This window comes from Ips typographus, linkage group LG12 (genome assembly GCF_016097725.1).
Source record: "Ips typographus isolate SLU linkage group LG12, UJ_Ityp_2.0, whole genome shotgun sequence".
Taxonomy (NCBI): domain Eukaryota; kingdom Metazoa; phylum Arthropoda; class Insecta; order Coleoptera; family Curculionidae; genus Ips; species Ips typographus.
In genome coordinates, this window is record NC_138433.1 from 5,741,855 (window position 1) to 5,764,873 (window position 23,019).

General features: G+C 35.4%; 1 long non-coding RNA gene across 1 annotated transcript in view; it reads left to right on the top strand.

Moving 5' to 3' along the window:
• Positions 1-1,120: 1,120 nt before the first annotated feature.
• LOC145736595 (uncharacterized) overlaps positions 1,121-23,019 on the top strand; it is a 259,716-nt gene continuing 237,817 nt past the window's right edge. The window contains exon 1 of the long non-coding RNA XR_014180033.1: positions 1,121-1,789. This is a non-coding gene — a long non-coding RNA (uncharacterized LOC145736595). The remainder of the gene's footprint in view (positions 1,790-23,019) is intronic.

A 23,019-nucleotide genomic window follows, 5' to 3' on the forward strand; every position in this document is an offset into this window, starting at 1 on the left:
TCAAAATAATACGATTTAGCGAAATTGTTCTATACCGAAAATTAATATTAAGAAAGATACAGGGTGTGAAAGTTGAAATTTTATTTTTGTTTTTTTATCATATCTTCACGGTCGTTTGATATAAATTACTGAAAGTTGGTATAAAGGGGTTTTGGCAGGCGTTAAATACGATGCTTTCATTTGTTTTGTAGTAGCTGATAGGGGGCGCTAGCTGCAACCATATCCGTTCCTTCAAGAGACTCTAACTTTTTTTTACGCAACTGAAACGACCATATGCTCTCAAAACATGATTCTAAGATGTTTTCTATGTAAAAAAGGTATACTTGTTGTAAGTCTTAAAAGTTAACTGTTTTCGAGTTATTTAATGTTTTATTATTGCATGCATTGTCGTATGTTAATACGATATGTGCTGTATACCCTTAAGTTACACACATAACAGTTTCTGTATGTAAATTTGACCGTTTAAAAAATGTTTGTAAACTTTAAAATAAAACTAGTTGTTATGAACGCCCTTTTTGTTTTTGTATCAAATCCTACTTAGAATTAAAAAAAAATAGTAATTAAAATCTGCTGTACATGTAAATGCATGCAATAATAAAAGATTAAATAACTCGAAAACGGTCGACTTTTAAGACTTACAACAAGTATACCTTTTTTACGTAGAAAACATCTTAGAATCATATTTTGAAGTCATATGGCCGTTTCAGTTCTGTAAAAAAAAGTTTGAACCTCTTGAAGGGACGGAGATGGTTACCGCTAGCGCCCCCTATCAGCTACTACAAAACAAATGAAAGCATCGTATTTTACGCCTGCCAAAACCCCTTTATACCAACTTTCAATAATTTATATCAAAAGACCGTGAAGATATGACAAAAAAGCTAAAATAAAATTTCAACTTTCACACCCTGTATCTTTCTTAATATTAACTTTCGGTATAGGACAATTCAGCTAAATCGTATTATTTTGATGTCAGGAATATGCTGTAGCTCTATGTCCCATTACTTATGGTCCACCCTGTATATACAGTGTGACCCATTTAGAATGGAAACACCCCTATAAAATTTTAGGTTATTAACCGATTTCAATGATTTTTTTTTTGAAATAATTAGGAATGAAATGTCTATTACGGGAGAAAATTTTAAATATTTATTTCAGTTTTCAGGTCATATTACGATACTTTTTCTTGATAGAAAATGGAGAATTTTTATTAGCGATTTTTTTATTGAAAAAATTACTACGCCACTGGATTTATAGTGCTTTCAAATAGCTGTGACCAAACTTAAAAAATTAATTTTTAATTTTTATTTTTTTTTAAATTTTTTTTTTATTAATTTTATTTTATTTTTTATTTATTTTTTTTTCATTTTTTTTTAATTAAATTAATCAATTAATAATTAATAATAAAAAAGTAAATAATAACACCATTTCTATGGCAACAGTTGATGCAGAGTGTTCTTTTGTGACTGTTAGCTTAGAGGATTTTTGAATTTTAATTTGTCATAACTTTGTTATTAATGAATGGATTTTCATGAAATTTTGGTCACAGCTATTTGAAAGCACTATAGATCCAGTGGCGTAGTAATTTTTTCAATAAAAAAATGGCTAATAAAAATTCTCCATTTTCTATCAAGAAAAAGTATCGTAATATGACCTGAAAACTGAAATAAATATTTAAAATTTTCTCCCGTAATAGACATTTCATTCCTAATTATTTCAAAAAAAAAATCATTGAAATCGGTTAATAACCTAAAATTTTATAGGGGTGTTTCCATTCTAAATGGGTCACACTGTATAGAATGAAAAATTCGAGGAAAATTTATATCACCAATGTTATGCATTAACAGGGGCAGTTTGCATATGTAGATTTGGTACTATTAAACAATGTTTATTTTAACTCTGACTAAGAATATTTACACTATTTACAGATATGTACTTGACATTCAATCAAACAACATAAGAGAGGACCTTTATTATCGTTTTCCAGCTGCCATTTTCGTTTCGGAGTTCGGAGGTTGTTAATGATTCGGTTTCGTTCACTTGGAGGTTGTTAATGATGGTTGGTTGTTATGGATGTCTAACTGAATAGAAGCAACATTGAGTTTTACAGAGACATTTATTAGCACAAACACCATAATCTTTAAGATCTATTCTCTACCATGCCGTCCAACTCACTAAGTCATCCTAACTTTAACTTCTCAACCGTAGCTACGTGGTTGCCAAGAATCTCTCTAACACAACAAATAACAGGTATTCTATATCGGTAAAATATTTTATCTGGGGAGAGCTGTATAAATGCAGATGCCGGTACGTATGTCCCCATTATAATGAGGCAATACTCTTAGCTCTATCAACAATTTAATTTGATTAATTTACAGAATATTTCGGAAATGTGAATAATGCAAAACAATGGCCGAATCCAAGCGAACGTAGTTAATGTTCACTGCTTTGGAAAAAACGGGTTTTAAGGGATTTTTGCAGTAGGATGTATTCATAAATAGACTTTCCAATTTTCCAAACGCGTGTGGCTTCGACAAAGTGACACGTTCATCGTCTTCAACCTTTTTAATGGGATGAAGTACTTCCTTAATACTTAAGGATCTACTGAAATTGACTTAGAGTTCTCCAAATGACATTATGACATTAAAAGAACTTTAATTTGAGGTGAGGGGTTTCCAGTTGGGAAAAAATTTAACCAGTAAACCTAATGTTTATAGTTACATTATCATTACTTTTAAACAGTTGCAAATTTCAATTTAAAAATTTTAAGATTATGATCAAAAAGTTGGCTGGTTTTTGTAGATCTTCTAGTGCAGCTGAACATGCTCTCTTCTCTTGAATTTTCGCTCTGGTTTACAATATCTAAAATAAAACATGAATTATTCTATTTAGACGTGCTACTTGAATGATGTTTACCTGTATAACTACAAAATCAGCAGAGGGTTTTAATTCAGGACGAGCGAAATCATCCCAATCCTATGGAGACACATTGGCTGACTGGTAAATTTTTCTCAGTTGTTCATTGTTCATTTTGAGAATGTTTTTGTCCGTAAAAAATATTAATTTAAAAATGATCACGACAGAATCAATTACTTCGAATGTATAGATAATTAAGTTTCAGCTTGAAATATTGATTAAATTAGTAGAATATTTTCGATGGTCTGAATAAAGACATTAGAACTTGCTTAAGGGGTTCTATTTAGTAAGGCTGCGGCGAAGTGCGAGTGTGTCTTTACTTTTTACAGACTGATCGTAACCGTCCTGGTTTCCAGACGGTGCTATAATATAGTCCATTAGCCTCGGATGACAAGGGTCTTTTGATAAATAATTGATTATGTACAGGTCGTTGGACTCTTCAAAACAGTCTGGACCACTCCAACCTGCTTCAATGAAATGGGCAAATTTGGGGTCAGTGGCTTATCTAAGGTCAGCAGTAATGGATACAACGTAAATAGCACTTCCTAGAAATGTCGTTCATTTATAAATTACTATAGAAAGCGAAGTAAGTGTGTGGGACAACCTTGGCTTGATTGCCCTATGGTAACCATATGCACAGTGTTAGGGTTGTTATTCTTAGTTTTGGCTAAGAAGGCTTTAATTTGGGCGTAAGTAAGAAGTTGGTCGTAAAAGGCCTCATATCTCTGGCATATTTGTCGAGCTTTTTCTACTGTAATTAAAAACAACAACATAACATAAAATTTAGACTGATTGTAACTTTTCCATTTCTGAAAGTTGAAAATGTTTATTCTTTGTTTGGTGTCCACATGTAATTCGCATCACTGTTCTTGATTTAATACATTTAATGATATGTACGCCGGCTAGGCGGGTTAGACATTTTAATAGAACCTTTAATTTTAACTCTACAGTTGCAGTTGTAGTAAAAAGCCGAAAATAATAAAATATGTATTATAATTACCAGAATATTATTGGTAAATATAAGTACGAATATAAATATAATACCCACAACGGCTACTACAATCTACAGATTACCCCACCCCCACCCACAACATTTTTGAAGTAGACAAAAATGATCATTTACTCCGCCATCGATTTGATAGAAGAATTTTTATTTTGTCCGGTTTTCCGCAAAACATTTTTGTTATTCTTGGTTGGTTCTAATTTATTATAATATTAATTGTTATTATCCTTTCTGCTAATCGATACAATCCTACTACATAATGAACGTAGCGGAGATTATTCGGCAGGAGGTATTGGAGGTGCGGTTTCCGTCGTGTCACTGATGTCAACAGGTTCGAAATTTTGCATCAATGAGGGAAGAGGTATTGTGGCAGAGTGACATGTTCTTCGTTGTCCAAATGAGCTCCAAATGCGTCCTTTGTTGAGAAGATATTTGACGACAGCCAAACGTTGTCGTGTAGATAGTTTTTTGAATTTGAAATTGATGACATTTTATACTAAGCTAAAAAAAAGTCTTGTTTCACCTCATTAGCGTTACACAGTACTCATTAATATACGTGTATTAACAATGATTAATACGTTGTATTAATCATTGTTGTTCCTTTAATTAAGCTTCTTCTGCCGCACATTTGACGTCAGTAACCATAAAAGGTTCTCACATAAATCAATCAGTTTATTACTATTCTATGTACATTCAGATAAATGGGCGTATTTTTAAACCCGTCTGACGTAAATAGAGTAACTTCGCCAAGTATATTCGTCTTTTGCGGACCCTGTGAAAGTCGTGCAAGGATATGGATATGTTTTTCTGTTGTTGAATGTGGTCAATTTTCTTTTGTGTTTGTCTCATTTCTTTACGAGTGTGTTGTTGAATTCAGGGTTTTCTAATGATTCGTGCTGTGGTTTAGGAATCTGCTTGATTAGCCACGTCCGGTTTTTCCACTTTTCTGTTTCCATTCTTCTTTCTTCTTTTCCGGCCCTTTTTGCACACTGCTGGGGTTTAGGCCTCTATCCTTTCGGAAAGACATTTAGCCATAATATTCCACGCTGGCCAGGCCGGTTGAAAGATGGGGATATCCGCAAATGGTTTAGACTCCGAATGGGTACACACTAGTGTTCAGCGGTCACCCATTCAAATACCAACCAGGACTAGTGCTGCTTGACTTCTTCACCTTGTTGCTGTCGCCTCTCTTGTTCCTCTTCCTGTCATCGTTCTTCCTTTTATTTTTCTCTCTGTCGCCGTTCTTCTTCTTCTTGATTTTCCCTCTGTCGTCGTTCTTCTTTTTTTACTCTGTAGTCGTTGTTCTTCTTCTTATTTTTCCCTCTGTTTTCATTCTTCTCCCTCTTCTTTAATATCGTGACCGTTTTTGGTTTTGGCCGCTTTTTGAGTCGCCTCAGATTCCACCTGTTCCTTATCCTCTTCGGTCCGTTTGGATTTCTTCCCTTTAGCCCGAAACCCAAAAAAAAAACATAAAAGTTGGAAACATCCAAAATAAATGAAAAATTTTTTGAGACCACGCCCAAACTTCCTACAATTTTAAAATATCTAATTGTTTTCAAATATTGCACACTAACGTTAAGAAATGCTGGAGGCATTTTAAAAAGTCGCGAAGAAAAATAACACGCGACTGAAAAAATCCCCTAATTGTGCACACGGGCCAGCTTAAAATCGACTGGCTCTTGACAGTCGCGGGGCACAGAGAGAGCGGACGGCGGAAGTTCGACCAATCAGATTTACTATACCCATGAGCTGTGCACTTGATTTTACCACGACACACGGTGCACGGTGGCGGCGGTGATCCGTAATTCGTCCGGATTTCGGTTATTTATTATTAAAAGCTTATTTACTTCCAAGATTAATACTTGGTATTAATAGAAAATTATTTCAATCATTATAAGATTTATAATGGAAACATGCATTTTTAGACTCAAAATTTGGGAGTGCACGTGCACATGTGCACTTATTGAGGAGCTGCCCCTGGTGACCGGGCTACTGCTAGAACTGCAGTATCATCAGCAAATGGTGCTAGTTTTATGTTATCTGTTACAGGTATATCTCAAGTATCTAACAAGTGCAGCACTGGTCCAAGCACACTGCCTTGGGGAACTCCAGCGTTTATGATTTTTTAACGCGAGAAGAAAAAACGAATATTTATTTTCTTATTTGATCCTGAAGGTTCGTTGAATTAAATCTGATTCTAATAGCTGTATATACTGCAATGAAAAGAGTACCTTTAGTTTCCTGATGAGGCCATCATGTAAAACTTTATCAAATGCTTGGGCGACGTCTAGAAAAACGGCGAAGCATATCTTCTTTTCTAGTCACTCTTCTATTAGGTCTGTTACTCTATGTACTTGTTCAACTATGGAATTGCGAAAGTCAAGCTGATGGTCAGGAACCCTCTTGGTTTATTCAATAATTTTATTTAGCCTTTTTGAAAAAGTTGCTCAAATAATGTTGATAACACAGGCAGAAGAGAAATGGACCAGTAAGATTTAGCTTCGTTTACTGTTTGCCGGGTTTTGATATCATAATTACATCTGCCGTTTTCACAACATAGGAACGTGTTTCAAGCGAAATGAGATGCATTAAATAATTGGGTAATTTTTTTTTAGTAGTTGTTTGAGTATGTTTCCTGTAAACCTTTGGTGTGAGTTTGTTGTCTCTAGCCAAGGTGCCACTTTTTTCTCGAATTGGAGGTATTGGTTTGCAACGTATATAAATTAATTGGTACAGTTTTCGAGATGATTGGTGGTGACGTGCGTATGGGTGGTGACGTCGGTGGTCAGATTCCTTTCGGATCGGAGAGGACAAAGTCCGATACCTGGCTGCGGTTTTTTTTGTCGTGCCTTTAGAGTAAAATTGTATTATAGTTTGCTATACTAAATGAAACGAATACTCGTATGGCTTATCGGGGAGATGAGCGGAGAAAGAATGTAAGGTAAAAAAAGATTGTCGGTTGAAAGTGGTTCGTGCAGGTCTGTTTGAATCGAGATTTCGTAGTAGTAGGCGAAATTATCTTGTGTTTAAGAAATTTAAAAACATATTATAAATCATAATAGTATTCTGATTAATTAAAACTTTATAAGATATAATAGCTGGATAACACAGGGCATGTCGGCCAAACCTTCCAGGTAAATAATGATGTGGTGAGGTGAATATAACTAAGATGGGGAATTTACAACCCTTTACAGCTTCGATTGCTTCAAAGTTTAACATTGACGAGGGAAAGCTACTACTGGACACTGTATACGGACTCCTGCGTATAAGGGTGTATTTGGTACAGCACAAAATTCCCGGATGGGCAAGTGTGTCACCCTGCCTAATAGACGATCACCCTGTGGCACTTTTTGAATTACCTCGCCACTAATAAGACTTAGTGTGTAAGTTGCGTTGGCAGGCCTGTCTAGTGTAAGTTGGTTTTTGTTTGTTTCTATTTAATTGTAAGTGTTGTATGATTATAGTTTTACATACCTTATTGTATTATCGTGCAATGCGTCCTGCCCATAGAGTACTTTCTTTCAGTTTTGCTGACTCTAAGTGTAATGTTATTCTGAATTTGATGTCTGGTTTCAGATTTCTATTTTGAATTTCGCGAAAATGCTGCTTTGAACTTTGCTTTACCCAATCCTGCTTGCGAAGGTGTGGCAAAATGCTTGTTATTACCTCTTTAGTATCATTGCAGTACTTTTCCTCGTCGTGGATCCTTGCGGTTGGCTCAAAAATATATTTCTTTGGAGCTATTATTACATAGTCCTTTACCTCTTTCCACTCGTCGTAACATGGGTAGTTGTCCTTATTTACGTTGGAGGATGGGTCGGTCACCAGAAGTTGAAAGTGTTTACAAAATTCATCCTTCATCTGCTGTTGTACGTAAACTCCTGCATCAGCTATCGCTTCAAACATAGAGCCTAGTGATCCAGTAACCCCAATTCCTTTTTCATTGTGGCATTCAATTTGCTTAAGAAGACACTGTAGATAGATGATGATACGGTAGTCCTCCTCAGCTAGACGTGGTCGCCATTGATTAAAAGCATCGGTCGCACGTTTCCACTTCTCACGTATCGTGTTGACATCGCGGATGCGTTCAGCGTGCATTCGATCTCTCCTCTCTGAAGCTAAGTTATCTTGGCCGGTTGTCATCTCTTTGTAGTTTTCTTCCCACTTCTCCTCAAATTATTGCTGATTGCTCATTCGTGACACTGACTTGAACAAAGGGTGGCAAAGCTTTGCGGAGGCCCAGATCCTCAGTCTTCTTGGCTAATCCCAGTCTTGTCAACTCGTCCATCAATCCTGCATTAGCATAGGAGGTGTCGACAGAGTTAGTGTTATAGCTTATAATGGATTGTCCCTTCCTCGATTGATCTCTCCAAGATATGGTGTAGAGTCTTGAGGTTGGTGTTTAGAGTATCTTCTAACGATAGATCTCTTTTCTCCAGAATTCGCTTCAAACTTTGAATTTGCTTAAGACTTCATAACTTTACAGTTTATCATTTTGACCATTAAAATCTGGCGTTGATGTCCTGACCAACCCGTTACAGGTTTTACTTACTTACTTACTCCGTAGCGCTACTGCCCCTGATGAGCCTTGACTGCTGCAACAAATTATTGGTTTTATTGGTTGGTTTATTTTCTTGGTAGAAAATATCAGTAAATAATCTCCAATCCTGGACGCATTGTTACTTACACATTTTAGTCAACATTTTTGGACAATATTGAGACAAGTGTGTTGTAAAGGTATCTATTTTTTTCTCTTTATGTGTGGTTTTACATAATATAATAAAATATAACAATAAGAAAATACCAGTAAATAATCTTCAAGAGAGTCAGCTGTATGACGACTTTCCATTTTGCGCTTTCAAGAACTACAGTTCTGAGTGCTCTTTTATGAACAAAATGTCTGTTACTGTTATGTAGCCCTGAGTAGAAACGTAGGTCCAGATTTCTGTTATAGTAATATGATTAACAGAATTGAATATTTTCGTCTTACGAGCAGTCAATTCGCCATACAAGACGGCATATTTTTGTAATTTGAGGTTTCTGATCCTCGGTTGTCCACACAACAGTCACAAAAACATTTAGCCAATAAGATATATAGCCATTAACCTGTTTAATTTTTCAATATGATTGTTCATTTCAAGATAGCCAAACAACACAGAGCCAAAAAGATGTTTAATAAATCGGTTATATGCAATTTACAATTCGTGGACTCACAATAATGATGAAATATTATGATAAGACAGGAGGACAGACCGTTTTTTGGATTTCTTACGTTTTGAGCGTCGTTTCCGGCTAAGCCGTTTTCTGCGGCCGGGCTTTCTTTTGTCTTTTTTTCGCATGCTACAGACCTGTCTATAAAGATTTGCACAATGTTGGTCTGACTTTTTAAACTTAAGCTCCAACTTTGTTAAGGCCTCGTCCAAATACATTGCTAAAAAAGGTCTTACCAGCATAAGCTCGTTCGATGGCAATCTTCGTTTGAGGCCATCCGCAGTATTTTCTCCGCTAAACCCGCAAATAGTTTAAAAATGGGCTTTTGGATCTCCTTGAGGATCGATATCTAGAACCGCAGCGCTGGCGTCTTTTTTCCTTTCAAACTATAATATTAACCTCCGTTACACGCTCTATTATTTTTTTCACATTTACACGCGGCGGACTGTCAGTGGGCAACTTAAATAATAATAGTTTTAACAAGGATTTTATAAATATAGTATTAGACCTCACATAAGCATTATCATTTATTTTCAATTACTCAGAACAGTTCAAACATATTATTTTTCACAATTTGTGCAACTATATTTAGTTGGTCTATTCTTTTTTCGGTCACAGTAACTACAACGGCCTATTTTTGGAACAGGGCTGTACTGTGTGTGTGAACTATAGTTGTTGCTTGTTTTGTGGGACTTTCATAGTCAATAATTTCCTTTATTCGTAATGTAAGTACTTGCGGCAAGCAACTAAGCTCAACCCTATGTTGGAGATGATTATTGACTAGCTGCAATGCTAGGTTTCGAAGAAATTCCCTTCTTCTGATGGAATTTGGACTGTTACAATTTGTGAATTACCATGGTATTGATATCAGCAATATTGAGAAGTGAATAAAACACATCCATAGACCATCTTTTGATTAATACGACTCATTAATAATTGTACCGGTGAAAAACTCATACGCGATGAATTTCTATATTCCAACTCGTACGTGGTGAATTTCTATATTCCAACAATGCAATGTCCAAATCCTTATTACCCCTTAATGATATTTTTATCATATTTTTTAAGAGAATTAAATATGGGTCACAAGTCCGGAGTTGTTTTAGCATGCACAAATGACACTTTTGAGTTTATCTGGGTTTGTTGAGTAAGTACTACAATCCAGATTTTAATAAACTTAAGTCAACAAAAATTACATTGTTTACATTTTCTAGTAACCAGTTAGATGTTAGACGAACTAAACCATGTTGATATTTGATTTACTCAAGGTTTTTGGACTAAACGCAGAATTTCATTACTTCTAGTCCTAATAACTAACGTATGTAATATTTTAAAGTGTTAAATGCAAGAAATCTTCAAACCGGTCTACAGTCCAACTAAACAAGTTTATGAAATAGGCACTATTTTTAGGACTTTGTGAACCATCAGTCAATATGGCAGTGTTTTTGCTAAATCTGTTGGTTGCGATTCATTAGTGTTAAAGCTAGTTAAAGATTTCAAGTTCATGTACTTACTTACAGACTTTTAATCTCTACCAGAAAAATTAATAGCTCTAGCGCAGATACTGCGTATGAAGAGATGTTTCCTCCTATTAGCACAGCTAAATTTGGCCTACTCAAAATGTACTTAATGTTCCCAGTGTTGGGATTAACTAGATTTGAGTTGGCGCACTAACTAATATATTTAATAAATTATCATAGTAAGATTACTAATCCACATTAATGAAAGTGTCAAGGCTGTTAATCGGAAGATAAATAAATACACAGCTGATGTATCATGTGGATCTACTATACCACGCTTGACACGTCCGGATGCTTGCGCTGCGTCGCTGACCAGGGTGGCACAAATTATGCACTATTATCACAGGAAGTGTGACGGAAAGCACTGACAAGCCTCCGCTCTTTTCGATCAGAATGAACCCGAAAAATCTACAAACCCACCCAATATATTGTCACGTTAAGGGGTTAGTGTGGAAGAAGTGAGACGACGGTATACACAAAATCATAACCCAATTTATTGCCTCAAGTAAATCTCTATTTACATTGGTCCATCTGTTTATACTTATAAGTGTGCTATAGTTATTCTAATTTAATGTATACTTTTTGTACGATAATATCCTAGTTCCATTTTATTTTGTTAGTTCTAATTTTATTTAACACTCCTTATATTATTTACCTCTTCGCCAATTGTGGTAACTTACAATTTAGCAGTATCGCCACGAGGAGTGCCACCCGCGACCTCAAGACCCAACACCATTCACACCGTTCACTCGGCACTTGTAACTATTTAACACACAATTATATACTTACGACAACTAAATTTCCCGTACACATTTTCTCGTTGTCACAACCGAAGTTCTTTCTGTTAGTTGTGAAAGTCTGCGGAGATTGTAAATAAATAGCAGACAGTTTTCACCTCTTTGGAGACCCAGTTGGGAGATAATTTGACCTCGTATGGTCCCGGCGGTCTCGCATGTCCTCGTGCAACAAAACTGCCATTTACCTCCCGGCCAGAATGTTTTACCTCGATGATTTCGAACTTAAGAAGTTTTCTTTTTTTTTTGCCGACCGCTCTTCTAACCATCACACTATTTACTACCCGACTAATCTTTAGGTGGAATGTACTTTCTGTTGTACTAGGTGCAGTATAGTGACCCATATTTACCATTAATGACCCTTATCTCGTTTACGGCGTTAGTTCTTCGGCTAGGTCGTTCACGTTGTAAGCACCTGTTGCACTTTTTGTTTTACAGGGGGAACAGTAACACTGAGTCGTCTCCGTGAAAGTATATAAAAGGAAGCTTACCTAGTACCGAACTATAAAATTAAGCTGTCATTCTGTAAAACGGGACAGCAGACCTGGGGTTAAGTGTTTGTAGTTTTTAGGGAGAACTTTTAAAAAACCCATTGACGTTTTTAAGGATCAAAAAGTAATAATCTGTAAAAATCAATGTCAGTGAAAGTGTTCAAAAAATAGAGGTCGATCAAGGTTACCTTATAATGGAGAAAAAAACAAAAAATAGTTACACTATCTAACTTTTTGACGGTACATTACATAGAGTTTTAGGGGGCCCCCTGAGGGGGAACCCTAAGTGTAGGGGAAGTTAGGCATCTTGACACTGGGATGTGAAATGTCTCTAAAAACCCTTCTACGTGTTAAGTTGGTCACTTGTTCACTGCTAGGCGGCCACGATGGGAAAGAACGACAGAAAACTGGTTACCCCCGACCACCCACCCAAATGAAAATGACATAGGCGACGACAGAATGTCAAAAAGTCAGCCCCGATCGATAGCAGACAAAAGGAAGGGGTGGGGGGGGGAACTCTATTAAAAGAGCAGGGAATTGAAAAAAGGAGTGGAAGACTCACTTGATCATTGAGGCAGACGACATCAGAAACTGCTGAGGCCTTTTCTATCTCCAGTGATTCAAGCAAATCGAGAAGGTTACCCTTGTCACAAAAGTGTAGAACTTTGAACCCTTCTTCTATGTTAAAGGTGTGATGAGTGAAAGGCAGGTGTCTAGCGAAAAGGGATTTTATGTTAATTGTGCTCAAATTGGGGTTGTTAGAGTGCTTCTCAAACTCCTTGGTATGTTCATTAAGGCGTATCTGAAACCTTCTGCCTGTCTGACCCACGTAGACAGCATCACAGTGAGGGCTGCAACAGGAAAGTTGGTAGACTCCGGATTTTGAAAGGGTGGGAGTTGGATCCTTAGAGTTAAACAGGAAGCTTTTTGCTGAATGTCCTACTTTAAAACAAATGTTGATATTGTTACAAAGGCCTCAAAGCCACATTAAGATTTTCTGAAATTTAGGGAAAAACGAGGGGTCACTATATAGAATTTCCCTAAATTTAGGGAAAAAGTGCACAACTTGGCAACACCGAATCCCAGGGGTGTCCCAAACTTACCCCCCTAATACGAAGTCTCAGCCCTCTAGGCCTTAAAATAAGGGAGTTACCCATTAAACCCCAAGTAAAATGCATGTCCACAAAACAGCTACTTTTGGACATGTCCCGGTATCTTTAAACTTGGATCGGAGCATCGGATCGAATGTTCGCGATACAATAAACCTTTACTCGACGTATAGCAGGAACATTCTGTGCATACAGGAACATTCGAGAATCGATCACCCACACATATATAAACCGACCGAGCCGACGGACAATCAGTTAAGTTGTGAGTTGTGAAATAACAGTGGCGCGATAAAGCAAAGAGCGAAGTAGTGAAAAGTGGTAAAAGTGACTTTAGTGATTTAAAAGTGATTTCTAGTGTTGTAAATTGTTGTGTAATTAGTAAATAAGGTTTGTTGAGTTTATTCTCTTCTTCTAAGTCTCACTTATCTAAAAGAACCCAGTAAAGTGTAACAATATTGTGTTGCCTAAATAAGTTTCTAATTTGAAAAGACAGATTACCAATAAAGGGGATAGAAAAATATTTTGTGGTTTCCTTAATCTCTGACTTAATTAAGCATCTGTTAACAAATTTGTTGAAATGGTTGTAATACATTTTGTTAACTAGCTCTTATCCAAGAAAGCTCTCTGTTAAAACTTTCCTGTGACATAGGGATATTAAACAGGCGGTGGAAAAAAACAATTAAGGGAAGCAGTTTTCTGTTAAAAGGGTGGTTAGATGAATAAGGGATTATGTTGTCTGTGCTTGTGGGCTTCTGAAAAACAGAAAATTCTATGTGATCAGGTAATCTATGAAGTAAGATGTCTAAAAAGGGCAGTAAATTATTTAGAAAATCAACCAAGTATTGGACATCCGTCAGGTCCCCGTCAAAAACACATATTATGTCATCCACGCAACGCTTATAGAAAATGATTTTTGAAACATATTGGGAGTGCCTTTTCCAAGTTAGACATACAAATCTCCGCCAGTAGGGGAGAAAGGCTGGAGCCCGTAGCTAGTCCTACTGTTTGTGAATAAAAATTGTTGTTGAATTGGAAAAAGTTTTGTTCCACTACAGGGTGTCTCTAAAAGGTCTGTACAAAATCCTATGACATATTCCTGACATTAAAACAACCCGATTTGAAGCAACTCACCTTAGTCCGAAATTGCTCCGTCTTGGAGATACAGGGTGGTAAAGCTAAAAAACAAAAATCGATTTTTTTAAATATAATGTACATTTTGTAACGTTTTACTTTCAAATCTGGTACCCAGGGGTTTTTTTGAGATGCGAAACCCGAATTTGGATACAATTTTACTGCGGCCGTTAGAGGGCGCTTTACAGTGTACAGTGTACTTCTGATGGTTTTAAGTTACCGTAACTTTTTTATCTGTGTAATTTTCTTATTTATTTTTTAAGGAAATGATGTTTTAAACATTTTAAAGCAAAAAGGTACTCCTGCTAAGAACCGCTAATGTAAACCGTTGTCCAGAGATTTCGGTTTTTAGTGTTCGATACTGTACCGAAATACTGTCACCTAAAATTTGTTCAAATTGTAAGTCGGGTTTCGCATCTCAAAAAACCTCTGGCTACCAGATTTGAAAGTAATACGCTACAAAATGTACAATAAATTAAAAAAAAAAAATTTTTTATTTTTTAACTTGACCACGCTGTATCTCGAAAGTGGAGTAATTTCGGACTAAGGTAAGTCGCTTTAAATCGGCTTATTTTGATGTCAGAAATATGTCATAGTATTTGACCCACTAGTTAAGTCACGAGGTTGTACCACCTCCATAGACCAGGACAGATGCTGAGTATGCAGTTCCATGAACAAAACCAGTGTCACCGCGTATTGCATTATTATTATTATTAAGTGCTTTAATGTAACATTATCAATATACTTCTGTACTAGTTTGTAATTTGTATTTTTTAAAAACGGTCTTACCATATTCGAAGACGTAATTGGCGCAGTCGGTAAGATCTGTTAAAAGTCAATCAATCGCTAAGGGACTTTTTCGTATAACGATTTGTGACAGATTCGAATAGTTCGCGAGTTCGATAATCAAAAAAGACTTGTTCGAGGGCATATCGACGAGTTTTACAGTTACCGGGCAGCGAATTCATCATATTGGTGGAAAGTGTCACAGCATCGGGCACTTTTGCAAGGATCGCAAACTTTGGTTGGACCACATCGCCATCCGGAAGATTTGGACCCTTATAGGCAGAATATGGTCAAGGTCATCGTTTTTATGTAAGTGTGCAATTTTTTCATGTCGAATTTAGACACAATTATTGAAGAATTAAGTAGCTTATCGATAGAAAATTCTGATAACCCTTTAACTGACTCTATTGATAATTCTAAAAAATTGCTTCAAGTTCCACTAATTACAAAAGAAGAAGTAAAAGATTTATCTAATCGTATTTTAAGTAGTTTTACAATGCCACAATTTAAACCAGAGTACTTACAATGTGTCCCACAATTCGATGGGAATCCTAATGACTTAAACAGGTATTTGACAACCTGCCAAAGTTTAATTGATAATTTCTATAATGTATCAAATCCATTGGATTTTCAAAATACTTTTCTGTTAAACAGTTTGATCGGAAAACTTTCGGGTACAGCAAAAATTGTTGTAAACATTCAAAATATATCCACTTGGGAGGACTTAAAATCTATTCTTCACCGAAATTTCGCTGATCAAAGGGATGAAGCTTGCTTAAATAGGGATCTAGTTATGTTAAGACAAAATCAAAATGAAAATCCAAACCAATTTTATGACAGAGTTCTACACTTATTAAACTTACTATGTTCTTATATAGATTGCCACGAATCTAGCGATGGTGGAAAAATGCTAAAGAAATCACTATATAACGATTTAGCTTTAAAAACTTTCTTATCAGGGTTAAAGGAACCTATAGGGACAACGATTCGTTGTATGAAACCCAGATCTTTAGCTGAAGCCCTTCAGTACGTTACGCAGGAATATAATAATCATTATTTCCAAAATATGTCTAACCGATTACCACACCAATCCACGCAGGTTATGAAAACAAATTCTAAACCCCAAGCTAATCATTTTAATCAGCAATTCAGAATGCCATTTGTTGCACAACCGCAACAAAATTTTGCATCATTCAATGCACAGACACCGCATAATTTATTTATGCCTAGGAGTAACTTCAACAGATTTCCTTCACAACCCATCAATATAAGACCAAATTTCAATAGAATGCCGCAACGGTTTCCAACAAACTCTCAAGTTTTTGGAAGGCCAAATCAATCAAACGTATTTAAGCCCAATCAAAACAAATCACTTCCAGCACCACAACCGATGAGTGTATGCACTTCAGGCCCAAAAGGACCTTTGTCTCAATATAATCGTTTTCCAAGGCCTAATTTTCAAGGAAATTCACAAAACTTTCAAGGAAATTTCCAAAATAATCAACCTAAGTACGTTGTTGAAGAATTGTACAGCGCTTAAACGCAGTCCAATTCAAATTACGATCAATTTGATCAATATGCATAGCCAGAAGCGTGCGTTGACCCCGAATATGCAAATATAAATAATATGACAAATTACTACGAATATAACCCAGAATACGCTGAGTATTCATATTCACAAGAGACACCAGAAAACCCTACTTTTGACAATGAGTGTGACTCAGTTTCGCAAGAGAAAAATATAAATTTTTCGATGACGCCTCAAAAGGACAATCAAACTTAGTCATATCTTTAAACTCTACCAATACTAGTGAACTATCTTATATTTCATTGCCTGAATTTAACATCAAACTTCTAATCGATTCTGGTTCCACAAAATCTTTTATTAATCCTAATTTAGCTGAAAAGTACTACAATAACTGCATAATTGATGATCCGTTCATTGTTAGTACAGTGTTTCAAAAGTCAGCACATCGCTACAGTGCTTTAATTCCAGCATCTAGCATTTTTAAACTTCCTAATAAGAAAAATCTTAAATTCTACTTATTCAAGTTCCACAACGTGTTCGACGGCCTCATCGGGCTAGATAATCTCAAGTTACTACAAGCAAACATCGACTTTAACAGCGGATATTTAATTACACCGTATGCAAAGATAAAACTTATGTTTTACAAAACAGAACCAGTATTAAATTGCATAAAAATCTCAACTCGCACTGAACAAGTGATAAGAGTGAAAACTGATATCACTAAAGGTGAAATAATTATCCCACATCAAAAAATTCATAATTGTGAGATACCCGAATGTTTAACAATAGCAAAAGAGGGATATGCATTAACTACTATCTTAAATAACTCATGTTCGCCTGTAACTTTAGATTTTTCTGAACCCCTTTCCGTAGAAAAATTTAATCACAGAGAAATTCAAAACATAGACCTTAATAATTTTGACGACTCTCCAAAACAAAGGCTAGATTTTAACCAATTAAGATTAAATCATCTAAATGAAGAAGAAAAAGAAGAAATTTTAAAATTGTGTAAAGAATTTTCGGACGTATTTTACCAAGAAAATACACCACTCACCTTTACAACCAAAATAAAACATCAAATTAGAACAACAGATGAAGTTCCAATCTATACAAAATCTTATAGGTACCCTTTCATACACAAAAAGGAAGTAGAAAGTCAAATAGCCAAAATGCTTGATCAAAATATAATCAGACCATCAAATAGTCCGTGGTCAAGTCCTATCTGGGTAGTACCTAAAAAGATGGACGCTTCCGGTAAACAAAAATGGCGTGTAGTGATAGATTACCGGAAGTTGAATGAGAAAACAATAGATGACAAATTTCCCTTACCTAATATTACAGATCTGTTAGATAAATTAGGTAAATGTCAATATTTCACGGCATTGGATCTGGCTTCAGGATTTCATCAAATCGAAATGAAAGAAGAAGATATGCCCAAAACAGCCTTTAGTACCGAAAGTGGACACTTTGAATACCTAAGAATGCCATTTGGTTTAAAGAACGCACCGGCGACTTTTCAACGAGTCATGGACTCAATTTTGAGAGGTATTCAAAATGAAAAATGCTTAGTATATTTAGATGATATAATCATTTTTTCTACTTCTTTACAAGAGCATATAACAAACTTGAAATTAGTCTTCAAACGGCTACGTGAGTCCAATTTTAAAGTACAACTGGACAAAAGCGAATTTTTGCGCCGCGAAGTTGCTTATTTGGGACATATCGTCACCCCTGACGGTGTCAAACCAAACCCGGACAAAATCTCAGCCATAAAGAAATATCCTATTCCAACTAATACGAAACAAATTAAAGGCTTTCTCGGATTGTTAGGTTACTATAGAAGGTTTATAAATAATTTTGCAAAAATTACGAAACCTCTCACAAAGTGTCTAAAGAAAGGAGCAAAAATTGAGCATGATCAAGAATTTTTGGATTGTTTTGAATCTTGTAAAAATTTGTTGATCAACGAACCAATCTTACAGTACCCTGATTTTTCGAAACCGTTTAATTTAACAACTGACGCTAGCAACGTAGCTCTAGGGGCAGTTCTAAGTCAAGGACCTCCAGGCCGAGATCTTCCAGTGGCGTACGCGTCGCGTACATTAAATGATTCTGAAAGGAATTATTCCACAATTGAGAAGGAATGCCTTTGTCTTGTATGGGCAACAAAATACTTTCGTCCATATTTGTTTGGTCAAAAATTTTACATCATTACTGATCATAAGCCTTTACAGTGGCTATTTTCACTTAAGGATCCTAGTTCTAAATTATTACGGTGGCGAATCAAACTCGAAGAGTATGATTATAAAATCCTTTATAAAAAAGGGACATCAAATACAAATGCTGATGCACTGTCACGCATTGAGTTGCATACAAAAGAAGATCAAGAGTTTTCTCTAAAAGAATATATGGAAGAATTTAATAGAGAATTAGAGAGAGAAACAAGACAGGAATCAATATTACAACGACCTTCGACGTCACGAGAACAGGAAAATGAGAATATAGACAAAGCTTCAATGTTTGTTCATACTGACAACGAAGAACCTGACTTTAATAAAAAACAAACTGAAGAGTTAAATAACCCCAACGAACAGGACGACAGTGATACAATTCACACAAATGATCAAGACCCAATTGTAAGAATACCAATCATCGATATACCAGTCAATTACGGTGCAAACCAGGTAATTATTTCTAAAGTTTTACATTCACCGGCAAAACCGAAATTAACACTACTATTCGAAAAGAAACGCCGATTGATAGTTCAACTTAGTCAAAATAACTTTGAAGATGATATCTTAAAGTTTATTAAAGAAAACATAGTTCCTGAAAAACAGTATCACATATACTTTGAGGAACAGGGTGTATACGAAGAGTTTTGTGAAGTTGTAAGAAGATACTTTAGGTGGCCTTCATTAAACCTAAAAAGGTGTTTAAAGAAACTTCTTGACGTCACAAATAAAGGGGACATTGAAGAGATAATTGAAAGCTACCACCAAGGTAAAAGTAACCATCGAGGAATTGATGAAACTCTTTCAAGAATTAAAGAAAAGTATTACTGGCCTAATCAAAAACAATCAATCCAAACGTATATCAATCAATGTGATATTTGTATCAGAACAAAATATGACAGACATCCCGTCAATATTGAAATGAATGTCACCCCAACTGCGACAAAGCCGTTTGAAATAGTACATATGGACACGTACACATTAGAACAATCAAAATTTTTAACTATTTTGGATAGTTTTTCGAAATACGCGCAAGCGTACCCTCTCAAATCTTTAGCGGCAACAGAAATTGTTGATAATCTATTAATGTTTTTCTCTCATCACGGAGTTCCAAAACAGATAATTTTGGATAACGGGACTGAGTTTAAAAATTCTGTTGTCACTGAACTGCTGCAATTGCATAAAGTCAAAATTCATTTCATTTCGCCACACTATCCTCAATCTAATGGAAATATTGAAAGATTACATTCAACGATTAGCGAACATGTAAAGCTATTGAATGCTCAAAATTTCAATAATTCAAGTAATAACCAAAAAATGACTTATTCAATTATGGCTTATAACCATTCAATTCACTCCGCAACCAAGATGAAACCGATTGATATCATCAACGGTCATATTACTGACAATGACCCGTTTGATGTAAACTTAGAACAACTGTTGCTATCGGATTATATTACAAACCATAAAGAACAAACAAAACTCTTATATTCCACGATTAACGAGAAACTTGCACAAAGTAAGGAAAAACGTGTCAGCAAAATTAATCAGAACCGTGAGAATCCCGACTTGTTTGAAGCTGGTCAAAATGTCTACTTAAAAAAGCATACTAGACAAAAACTAGCTGAAAAGTTTACAAAGCCAGAAAAAATTACCAGGGTTAACAAAAAACGTAAAACTATTATGACTAATGCCCATGGAAAAATCCATATGGCAAACGTAAAGAGACCTTTACGAAACACATACAGCTTTGATTAAATACTATCATTGCAAATATTAGTTAACCTTAGATTTTATTATATAATTAAGTTTTTGACTTAGTAGTTAACAAAATATCATTATAGGTGTACAGAAGTTATATTTTTACTTTCAGGCTGGTCGCCAGCAGCATTTTGCTTCGTAGCAGTATCGGATTACAGGATAAGGTTGCCCTACGAGAATTAACTGACAATGTTGGGTTAATTCCTATAAAATTAGGACAAGCAAAATTAATTGATTACAAATACACTCTAATCCATTTTTATGACCTAAATCCTTTAATTAGTGAAATAAATAAGCTGCATTTAAAAGCATCAAATATTACGAACATTCTAAAAGTTCACGGTGAATATTTGGCTGACAACGCTATTTATATTCAGTTATTGACAATCACTCAAAATAGAGTTGATGACAAAATTAAGGAAATAATTCCTCATCCTAATAGGATGAAAAGAGGCTTAATTAATATGTTAGGTTCAGTCTTCAAAGCCATAAGCGGTAATCTAGACGCGTCCGATGGTGAAAGATACGACAAAATTATCAGAGAAATGCAAACCAATCAAAAAAGTTTAACAGAAAGTATGTCTAAACAAATTTCAATTTCTCTGGAAATTGTCTCTAAATTCAATGAGACCATCAATCAGGTTGCCAAACACGAAAAAGTCTTAGAGTCTAAAATCAAACAAATCTCCTGGATTGTGCAAAAAACTACTTATACAGAGAATTCTAACTATATCAGGAATTCTTTAATTGAAATCATTGAACTTTATACTTTTGTAGATTCATTATTACAAGATATAGAGAATTCAATTACTTTTTGCAAACTAAGAACAATACATCCAAGCATAATAAAAACCGAAGACTTGTTTAAAGAGCTGAAAGCTCTAGAAAATCGCATAGGCACCGATCAAATGCCGTTAAAACCGGAACTCTATAACATCAATTTATTCCTTAATTTCATAGATATAGAATGCTTTATCTTGAATAATAGAGTGACGTATTTGTTGCATGTTCCTATAACTCTAAATGAAAAATTTGAACTTTTCCATCTATACTCTGCACCAATTTTCAAAGAGAGTCAGTTCAAGGCGATAATACCGCGAAATAGATTTTTAATTAAATCAAAATTGCACTATACATATCGAAATAAAGCTTGCCATGAGATCACAGCACAATTATATTTATGTGCTAACAAAGATTTAAAGGAAATCCATGAAGAAAGTCCTTGCGCTGTGTGCCTACTATCGCAAATTAAAGAAAGTATTGCCTGTCAACCAATCGATATCCAGCTCAACGATCCAGTGATCAATCAACTATCGAATTCTGACAAGTGGTTGCTGATAAGTCCTAAAAATCAACTAATCAAACTACAATGCCCAACACAAATGGAAACATTGAATTTGATTGGTACTTACATCGCCGAAATTCCCAAGGGTTGTCAAATCATGATGAACGACCGAACAATTTTCAACGACCAGAAGGCAGTCAACGCTAGTATACAGCCCATATTTTTCCCGGACAATAATGAGTTGCCAAGCTTCATTCCCTCCATGGAAATTGACTTCAAGCTAGACGATATCAAGTTAGACGGACTTCAAGATCTTCAAGGTCAAATACGATCTTCGAAACCTGCCCAAATAGTGCCTATTGACATTTCCAAAAATCCATCTATCTGGACTATTTTAATGTATGTTTTTGCAGTAGCAGGGATTGCGTATTATGGCTACAAGAAATTCGGCCAAGCCCTCTGCAAGAAGAAACAAGAAATAGAAGTCACCCTTGAGCATCAGCCAATCCAACTTCCCTCAATGGTACAGTTGAATTTAAGGGATGGAGGAGTTAAGTCACGAGGTTGTACCACCTCCATAGACCAGGACAGATGCTGAGTATGCAGTTCCATGAACAAAACCAGTGTCATCGCGTATTGCATTATTATTATTATTAAGTGCTTTAATGTAACATTATCAATATACTTCTGTACTAGTTTGTAATTTGTATTTTTTAAAAACGGTCTTACCATATTCGAAGACGTAATTCACTACATAGGGTGTCTCTAAAAGGTCTGTACAAAATCCTATGACCTATTCCTGATGTTAAAAAATAAAAATCCATTTTTTAAAATTTAATGTACGTTTTGTAACGTATTACTTTCAAATCCCCAAACCCAGGGGTTTTTATGAGATGCGAAACCCGAATTTAGACACTTTGAACAAATTTCACGTGATAGTGACACTAAAAACCGAAATATCTCGACAACGGTTTACATTAGCTGTTCTTAGCAGGAGTACCTTTTTTGCTTTAAAATGTTTAAAACATCATTTCCTTAAAAAATAAATAATAAAACTATACCGAGAAAAAAGTTACGGTCACTTAAAACCATCAGAAGTACATTGTAAAGCGCCCTCTACCGGCCGCAGTGAAAATGTGTCCAAATTCGGGTTTCGCATCTCAAAAAACCCCTGGTTACCAGATTTGAAAGTAATACGTTACAAAATGTACATTATTTTTGAAAAAATCGATTATTTTTTAACCACCCTGTATCTC